The sequence below is a fragment of the Hippocampus comes genome, unplaced genomic scaffold (genome assembly GCF_001891065.2).
Source record: "Hippocampus comes isolate QL1 unplaced genomic scaffold, H_comes_QL1_v1.1 scaffold78, whole genome shotgun sequence".
Lineage (NCBI taxonomy): Eukaryota > Metazoa > Chordata > Actinopteri > Syngnathiformes > Syngnathidae > Hippocampus > Hippocampus comes.
In genome coordinates, this window is record NW_017805798.1 from 1,135,044 (window position 1) to 1,144,926 (window position 9,883).

The 9,883-nt window shown below is 43.3% G+C and overlaps 1 protein-coding gene across 10 annotated transcripts in view; it reads right to left on the reverse strand.

The window, feature by feature from the left end:
• Window positions 1-9,418, reverse strand: part of LOC109525233 (membrane-associated phosphatidylinositol transfer protein 2) — a 38,197-nt gene extending 28,779 nt beyond the window's left edge. For 4 of the 10 annotated variants that reach the window (XM_019885571.1, XM_019885570.1, XM_019885568.1 and 1 more), the window contains exons 1-2: window positions 8,627-9,417; window positions 8,344-8,463 (exon numbers count right to left, since the gene is read on the reverse strand). The gene's annotated coding sequence lies outside the window, so the exon portion shown is untranslated. Of the gene's footprint in view, window positions 1-3,629; window positions 3,753-8,343; window positions 8,464-8,626 lie in introns of all 10 variants that reach the window. The other 6 variants (XM_019885567.1, XM_019885561.1, XM_019885563.1 and 3 more) reach the window with 5 other exon arrangements.
• Window positions 9,419-9,883: the final 465 nt, after the last annotated feature.

The following is a 9,883-nucleotide window of genomic DNA, read 5'->3' on the forward strand; positions in this document are numbered from 1 at the left end:
CGAAGGAGAAGCTTGTGGGATGTGCAACCTGCCCTTGTTCTTTAGTCATCGTTGCAGTATGAAGGGGATGGATGAGCTAAAAATACCCCCACACCCTCTGAGCATCTCCATTGTGTTCCACCTCCTCCTCCACCTCATCTTCTTCTTCTTCTTCTTCTTCTTCCTCCTCATTCCGATAAAGGTGTAAGACTTAAAAACAGGTCTGGTTGGTAGCCAGCTAAAATGTGGACAACTTCTGCTCCCACGAGATGCCGAATGCTGTGTTGACGATACCGTTTCGTACGCCGGCCGAGCTAACGGTGCACAAGGACACCTTTTGCGGGATTGAGACAGCATTTCATTTAAAAAAAATGGACATCACCAATCAACCATCTCCTCCCCCCCGCATTGTTTTCTTCTTCCGCTTCATCGGCCTCGCTGCAAAAGGGGCAGGTCGGCTACCGTGCTTTCACCCCGCGTCCAAAATTAGATGCCCTTTTATGCAAATGACACGAGGATTAATCAGTTACGAGACGGGGTTGAACAAGGATCTCTCACATCGCGCAGCCGTTACATAACTCGCTGAGGGGTTTTGGGGGGGGGGGGGTCCGATAAAGGAAAAGCGAGGCTAGCGCTGTCATTTGGAGCGGACCATTAGTTCACTCATCCAGCGCAGAGGCCCAGAGGAAATGCTTTTTGTCGCTTTTTTACTTTCCCTTCAAACGTCACAATCCAACCTCGTGTGAGTGTCGCCTGAGAACGATGCCTGCTCATTAGACGGTGTCGGGTGATTAAAAACTGGTGTCAGGGGAGACTTTTTCTTTGTTTGTATTGTTTTTTTAGAACTTTGAAAAAATAAACACAGAAGAGGACCTTGAAAGAAAAAGAAAAAAAAAAAACAATCGCATATTAAATCGCAATCGCAATAATGGTGGGGGGGGGGGGGGGGGGGACATACGAGATAGATTTTCAAAATTTTCTGCCCTATGCAAAATGTTGCCATTGTTTCGGGAGCCAGGACAGATGAATGGCATTTTCATTCATTTCAATGGGAAAATTCGGATTTGATATCCAAGTAAATCGAGTCACAATAATGATCCTCACGGAATGAAATCAACTCCGAACTAAAGGCAGCGGCGTGCATCCACTTCACGCTTGTTCGCTGATCTTCTTGGAGTAACCACCAAACGCAATCTGCCAACCTCACGAGGCGAAATGTTAACGCCCGAGGCCGAAACGCATCCTCCTTCGCTGCCCCTGTATCCGCTCCATCATTCCTTGAAGGGGAGGGGAGGGCGGACGGAGTTGCCATGGAGACACCGAGGGGGGCTCGCCGGCTGCTTATTGGCGGCAGAGATGGGAGTCAAGAGTGACGAGGGAAAGCGGCGCTCGCCAGCACAAACGGGGGTCGGATTCTGATTCTCGCTGCTGCTGTAGCACGGAAACATTACACAAAAAAACAAACAAAAAAAAAAGACGCTTCGGTACAGTAGTGTACTTGGTTTTCTTTTGTGCAAACAGGAGCACATTTCATGGTAAAACAAATGCAAATCCTACAATAAAATATATCCTGACACATTTTTAACATCATAAATGTTTTCTTTTTAGGAAAGTGCCATTTCAGTAGTCTCCTTTTTTGTTTTAGGAAAATGTAACATAGGCAGGCGCGGCGAATAACTGCTCAGCACGTCCGCCTCACAGTGCAAAGGTGCAGGGTTCGATTCAGGCCTTTCAGTGTGGAGTTTTGCATGTTCTCCCAGTGCCTGCGTGGGTTTTCTCCGGGTACTCCAGTTTCCTCCCACATGCCAAATTCCACTTTTTTTTTCTTTTTTTTAAGGAAAGTGCACCATCAATGGTTAGTCTCTTTTAGGAACTTAATTACTTTAATGATTGATTTCTAATTACATTAAAATAAAAACCTGAAACTGAAAGATGATCCAAATAATAATTATAATAATAATTCAATATCTCCAGCAATTTGCTAGCAATAAATTGTCCAACAAAAGAAAAGTCAATATTTAATGATATAAAACATTTCGTTTTAGAAAAGTGCAGCACCAACCGTCTTCTTTTTGGGAAAAAAAAAACATTTAAATGACTCATTTAAAAAAATAATGACCAAATAAAAACCTGCTAGAATGATGAATCAGATATTAAGGTTTTCTTATCTTATCTTATCTTATTTAATATCTCAAAATATTTTCTCGTTACAAAAGGGCGTTCGGAATAGCTTCTCTTCTTTTTTAAAAAAGTGACACTAATAATGAGGTGAAACAGGTACCTGAAGAACAAGTACACTAATAAAGTATTTGTACTTGGCTATTTCCACCACTGTCAGTGACACACAACAGACACAAGACTAAATTCTGTCAGGTTAAAAGTTTAAAGAAGTATTGCAATACCTAAACAAAAAAATGTCTGTTTTGTTGAAAAAGTTCATAACACGATGAGAATAAAGTTGTATTTTTCTGATATATATGTTTTAGATAAGTCATTATTAAGGCAAAAAAAGTGGTGCTGGACATGTGAGAGTACATTTCAGCCAAAATAGTAAAAGCCAACTGCAATCTTTATCGCGTTTTCAGTTGTTTTGCAGTTCCATTTGAAAGCGTGACATTTTTATCACACTCATATTAACCCCCAGAGGGAAACGTTCTTCCGCTTTTGACACCAGCATGTTTTTCCTTGGTTGTCGTCAAATTGCTGTACCTCGCCACCCGTCAAACGCCATCAAGACGAACATGATATCGCAAAGACGACCCGCGTATCCTGTGAAGCTTGCGATTGAAAACTATCAATGAATGAGTCATCCGTGGGGTGGGTGGGGGGGGGTCAATACAAATGCACTCAAGACGCTCGGCTGGCTTATAGTCAAAATACCTCTGACGCTCTTGAGCACGACACACTGAGAGCTCTTCTTGAAAAAATAAATAAAAACTTTTTTTTTTTAAAAAGGATCAACCTTTACGTGGCGGATTGATACTGAAATCACGATTAATAAGCACGACTATTCACTGAGTTCAAAACTTGGAAATGTGTGAATGAAAAAAAAAACCTTATAAAGCATGAAAGGAGAAAGGGAACGAGTGAGTGATTCCCACCACAGTCTCTCTCTCTCTCTCTCTCTCTCTCTCTCTGTGTCTCTCGCTCGCACTCTTGCTGACCATAAAAGGCCATTTGTCCTTTTCTCGCGTTGAGGTCATGTTCTCCTTTTATGTGGAAAAACAAGCCTTTTTTTTCATCACCTTTTCTGATCGAAGGACAAAGCCTATGAAAGCGGCAATCACTCCGACACGCATGTGTACACGCTATACTTTAAACAGTTGGGTCTGAAAACCTTTCATTAACGTAGCACGGACTTCCCAGCATAAGTACAAGTGCGGTGGTGAGGGGGGAAACATGGGGAGGCAGGTGGGGGGGCGGGGGCTATTTTTAGCCCACGTCAAAGTCAGGTGTTCGGTTGAAAAGAAAAAAAAAAGAGGAAGTTGGGGGCTTAACAATTTCACAAAAAGATTGAATTGGGATTTTACTGCTGTTTCAATTCATATCCCCATGCGATAAATGGGGGGGTTCATTATATCCGAAAAACAAGTCATTTGTTGTTTTCCCAAATTTGTGTGATAAGGTAGAGAAATGTGGTTTGTACTCACAAAAAGCTTAGCTTTGCAAACAACGCACTTTGGTTGACGTGAGCCGATCCGTCATCTAACAGGATGTCGGACTTGATCCAAACAAATTCAGTAGTCCGTTGACGACCTTTGAACTCCTTGTCACTTGCAGCAAAAAAAAAAAAAAAAAAAAAAGGTAAATGAATGGGGAGGAAATAGCAGCCCCTCCCTTCACAACAAGCATAAGTACATGGAGGACACAGGAAGGGGGTGGGGGTTCTATAAAAGAAAATGCAGGAGACGTGACGCAGGTTCCACTTCCCACATTATTTGAAAAGGCATCAAGATGAGCGTCTGGTCCAAAGAAGCTGGCTAACCAGCCAGCTCGCGTTGCAAATCGGTGCTTCATTTTTCTCGATTTTCTGTTTCAAGTCTCTTTCCAAAATAGACTCAATCCATTTTTTTTTTCGAATGACACATGGAACACCCCATAATGGGGAAAAAAGGCTAAACAAGGAGTGCGTCACTTTTTTTGCATTTTGTTAGCTTACAGCTAGCGCTGTAGCTATCACAGATTTTTGGGGGAATAAATTATTCTAAAGATGATCCCAGTGATTAATCGGAGAAAAATGGATTTTGCATTCTTAAACTACACAAAGTGCAGGTATTAGAGAAGGTGAGATATATATGTGCGTGTAAAACCTTCTCTTCATTATGAGATATTCTGTTACAAATCCCACACCGTTAGCAACCTTGAACTTTTAGCATGCCTGGCTTCTTGCTCCGACGGGTGCAGGCACAACACTGCGCGAAAGGTGACCAGAATAGTGGCGCCATGTAGCTGGCGTCTTGCGAGCAGGTGGGCTCTATTTGAGGATAAAACTTGTTAAAGCGCCCCGCGGTGCTGCCAGTGCCAATAAAAATCTATTGACTGTCAAACAAGTGATGCAAAGAAGGCGTGAATCTCTGCCTGCGGGGCTTATTAGCTATGGAAGGGGGTGGGGGAAAAAAATAATAATTACACTACACAGCCCAAGATAACATGAAGGCGTCTTGCTTCATCCGATACAGTTGGAACCCGATGAACAACATTTACCAGTGAGACCAATTACAATTAGGACCAGTATGGATCCACTCTTCAGAAAATATGTCAAGTCACATTTAATCATTGTTAACAGGCTGCGCAAGTGTAAAAAGAAGATGGAAAATAAATGAATAAAAGTGTCTCTGATTATGCAGGAAGGCAGTGCAGCTTTTGCCCTCCGGTACATCTGAGATTTTTAATGTTTTTTTTTTGGGGGGGGGGGATACTTGCATGCATTTTGGCCACTGAACGACACACTTGACTAGTTTATCCACAGGTAGGCCGAGATATATACACATATATATATATATATATATATATATACACACACACACACACACACACACACACACACGCACACACACATTCCGAATTTAGAGTCGGACACCATCAGGAGCAAGCATGTCAACATGTGACACAATTCATAAGAAGTAGGCAGAAGATCTCCTACAAGCAATTCTCCAAGTCACGGTTGCCACTATCAAAGAGCAAGGAGAATATATAAGTTTATATAAGACACTTATTCTTAAAGTCCAAATAGTATGCAGGAGGAGAAAAACTATTTTAAAGGTTGTTTTTTTTTTTTTTTTTAACATGGTGTCTCAAAAATGGTGCTTTTCACCTTTTGTGGCTGGGCCCGGATCGCACCCCAGCTTCAATAAGTAGGGCTTTCATTGTACTTCTTCTCCTGTCACGTTCTTCCGAGAGGTTTGCACTTGCATCGAGTGGGAGGGATGGAAAAAGATGCAGGAGAGGTTTCCAAAATAGCAAAAGGCAATCTGCTCCCATCCAGGAGCCAAGACGAGGTTGAGCCGCAACAAGCCGCAAAAAAAAAAAAAAACCCTGCTGCACCATAGCATAACTTCATCAACTTACAAAGAAAATGCTTCTCAATCCGTGTTGAATAAAAATGAAAAAAAGACTGCACTGACACAGAAGACCTCCCATTTGAACTGAAATTGACAGAATCGCAAGTGTTTTTTTTCTTTTCAGTCATTTTTTTTAAATGTGGATTTATTAGGACTAATCTTGCAAATTGCAAGTTGTTGCATGTCTAATTTGAAAAATATGAATATTGTATTTTCATAATGTTTGTTCTGATACCAATATTGTAATATCGCAATCGTGCGGCATTTAATGTCATTAAATTAATACAGGATACAAATTCATCCATCCAATATCGAGACCACTTTTATCCTCATGAGGGTCGCGGGGTGTGCTGGAGGCTGAATGGAACCCTGCTCCTCTGCGCTGTCAGGCCGGCGTGATAACGAGTCGACCACTGTGCCGCCCAGTATACAAATCGAACGCTTTATATTGCCAAGAGGTGCTGAATTCATTCTCATACAATGAGAACTTATTCCCTTGTACGATTACAAAAATATTCTTACAATATATTTCAACTTTCTTCTTTACGGTGTTATAATTGCGACTTTCCCCCCCCCCTCGTAAAACTAAAAAACGACAGAGTGGCTTGAAAACTAATTACACTCATAACTGTAGGGGGAGCTCTGAAGCAAAAAGAAAATTGCAAATAGACCTTTACTGTCCTCCTAGGATTAAACGATTAATCTACTGTGGCACTGACTTGATTAAAAGATTTTTGTGTTTGCATTGCTGTAGGCCACGCCCTTTGTGTGTGTGTATGTGCAGGCGTGTGAGCAGCTCCTCGGGCAAAAGTGTTACGCCCCTTTCTAAAAACTGGTTCGGCAAAAACAAAATTATTTAAAAAAAAAAAAAGGTGTTTTACAACATTAAAGGCTTCCGAAAGGGTTATGACGACGATGAAAGAGGAAGTCTGGGTTATGACCGTATGAAATCACGCACGTCTCCGTGTCCAGATCGTGTCATTTTTGCACAATGTCCCTGCCCAACCGCCACACAGGCCTTGACTCGCGGAGGCGACGGGATGTGCACAGATAAGATGATGATCTCGCCGCACCGCATTTCTTGATTTTTGTAAGTGCGAGTCACGTCTTGTCCTGATGTAACTGTAACTGATTTGAGATCAGCCTTTATGTGGACAAAAACAACAGAGAGTCACATGCCACATCACGTCTGCCGAGTCAGCCTCATAAATTACGAGGCTATAGGCAGCGGCAGGAAGTAACTGAGTACAAATACTTTTGTTACTCGAGTACATTTGTCCAGTATCTCGATTTAGGAACAGTCTTGAAATGCCAACTTTGTGGGGGGGTTTGCAGCACATAAACATCATCGGCAGCATGCATTAGGTATCTTTTTTTTTTCTAAAATCTATGGTACATCCCATAATGCAGTGCAAACACTGCACTGCATTGTGGGATCTGCAAAGACAGTGCTGCTAGTGAACACATTTATTTCATCATCATCAATTGTGTTTTCACCTCACAGCGCAGGTTGTAATTGATAAGATGATCAAAATAAGGTAAATAGGACGCTCTGCAGCTGGAACGGAAAAACTGCTTTTCCATTTATTTCAATGGAAACCAGAAAGGGGTCATGGAACAAATGAAATTTTTTTTTTCCCCTATGACTGAGAGTATTTTTATATCTGTCTCCATGTGTTCTTCCCCAGTTGGTGTTCAAATATTCATTACTTAAAAGAGTAATTAAACCGACCGTGGTACTGATGCTATTCGTTAGCCCATCTGTGGCATTTAAAATTGTTAACATTAAGCCAAGAACCATGACTGTGGATGGTATGACAAACAACTTCTCACCCATGTTGTACGCTGAAGATGGTGTGAAAATCATGGATATAATTGACGATGACTACAACAATCAATTCTAAAGATAGATTTTTATCAAATGTGCATGCATACATAAGTCCTGACCATCTCTGGCTACCACGTAATTATTTCACTGATGTTGAATGATTCAGTTTACTGTCTATATCGTAAATGGATTAGTGGGCTGCTCCCTCTAAATTGTGGGCCGATGTCTTGTGGTAAAATGAAGGAAATATAATTATGAAATGGGCAGTATGGTGGGCGAATGGTTCGCGCGTCTGCCTCACCATGCAGAGGTACAGGGTTCGATTCTAGGCCTCGTCCTTCCTGTGTGGAGTTTGCATGTTCTCCCTGTGCCTGTGTGGGTTTTCTCCTTGTACTTTGGTTTCCTCCCACATTCCAAAAACATGCACAGCAGGTTAATGGAACACGCTAAATTATGAACGCGAATGGTTGTGGATCTATGCATGCCAGGCGATTGGCTGGAAATCAGTTCAGGGTGTACCCTGCCTACTACCCGAAGACAGCTGGGATAGGCTCCAGCACGTCCGCGACCCCCATTAGGATAAATAGATTAGAAAATGGATGGATGGATAATTAAGAAATAGTACCGCATTGGCCCCTGGTCCAATGGGCATCTGCCTTGTATGCCAGAGAGCCAGTCCAGCATTGCAACCTCCCAAATGGCTGCTTTTTGTAAAGTGACTTAAATTCGCTGCCACACATCAAACAAAATCTATAAAATGGAAAGATGACAGGTCACTCGTATCTCGAGGCACCACTGTTTAACCTTGTTACTCGCAAATTGTATGAATCAACCCGGGTTCACTGCTGTAACTGAATGTGCTCGCTTGCTATTAAATACAAATCTATACATGGGTAAAGACACGTCAAGTTGGCAATGGGAAATACACCAAGGATCAATAATCACAATTATCGACAGACAGGGAGGGCGACGTACCAAATGAAATGAAATGTCGTTTCGGTGCCCCATGAAGCGTGGACCGGCTGAGGTAATCAGTTAAGGCTGCGAATGATTGACTGCATGAGCACTTCCTGGTTTCTGGTTGAGGACAACTCGCTGACACAGCATGAGTGTGAACATGGCGGAAGGAAGCAGGTACAAAAGTTATCAACGTTAGAATTAATGTATTTTAAAAAGGCGGGGGTGAACGAGAGTAAACCCACAGAGCACTTAGTTACCTAGCAACATGGCGGCCATGTCAAAAATTCTCATCACATACCTGCGATGTACCTCGGCATTGGGAAGGAGGAAGCCCAGTTCATCCACCTGGTAGAGCGGGCGGCGGGTGGAGTCCTCTTCGGAGTCAGCGGGACTCAGCGGCAGCCGCCCACCCGGTGAGGTCCATGAGATCGAAACGAGTGTATCCCCGCCAAAAAAAAAAAGTCCCGATTTCCTTGACAACGACGCGGACCACAGATGACGCGACCACAAAACATCATGCCGTCGTTATCAGCACATCTTCGGCGTGTGTTTACGCCGTAAGCGCGGTCCACCCCGGCGAGGTTTGTTGCCACTCAGGCCCGCATATTTGGCAACGGGAGCAGCTGCACGACACCCCGCCACTAAAAAAGGCCAAAGTTAGCTCACCGGCGACGTCCGCAAAAACGCCCTTAAATCTGCCCGTTTGGCGGGACTCGGCGGACCAGGGTCTGCGAGGCGCATTCAGGTGTGGGCAGCTCAGGCCAACCGGCAGGGGAAACAACGAGGACGAAGAACGGACACCAGCACCGCCATCGTTAAGTTGTCACTCAGCAAGTCTGAAGCGCAACGAGACTTCACAGTCCCTGAGCAGCGCGTCACATCGAGACACGCTAAGACGCACGAGTGACATGATACACCGCTGGAGATCCGGTTAGCCTTTCGAAATAAAAGCCTTGCAACTACGGTACGGTATTCAGGGTGGGACTAGTAGGAAATGGGGGTGGAAGAAGGAAGGTAGGATATGGGTGGAAGGAAGCATGGTTGGCTTGAAAGAAGGGAAGGAAAGAAACAAGGAAGGCCCGGAGATGGAAGTGAAAGATGCAGGATACAATGGGAAGGACAGATGGAAGCCAGAAGGAAGGAAGGAAGATGAGGAAAGTAAGAATTAAGGAACGAAAAACAAAGGAATTAAGGAAGTAATAGACGTTGGAAGAGTGAGAAAGCAAGGTAGGCGGGATGAGCGGAAGCCAGAGTGGTTATATGAAGGGAGGAAAATGAAATTAAGGAAGTAAAGGGGATAGGTTGGAGGATAAATGAGGCATTCAAGAAAAGAAATAAGGGTAGAAGGGAAAAAAACGAAGGAAGGAGGGAAGGAACCATGGAGAAGAAAGGAAAGAAGGGCGGGGAAGGAGGGAAGGAAGCAAAAAGGAACAATGGATGGAAGGACAAATGGGATGAATTATGGAGGCCACGAAGGAATTTTAAAGTTGGGATGTTGAAAGAAAGGAGGGAAGAAGAGAATTAAGAAAGGGAATTAATATGATGCCTTGAAGGA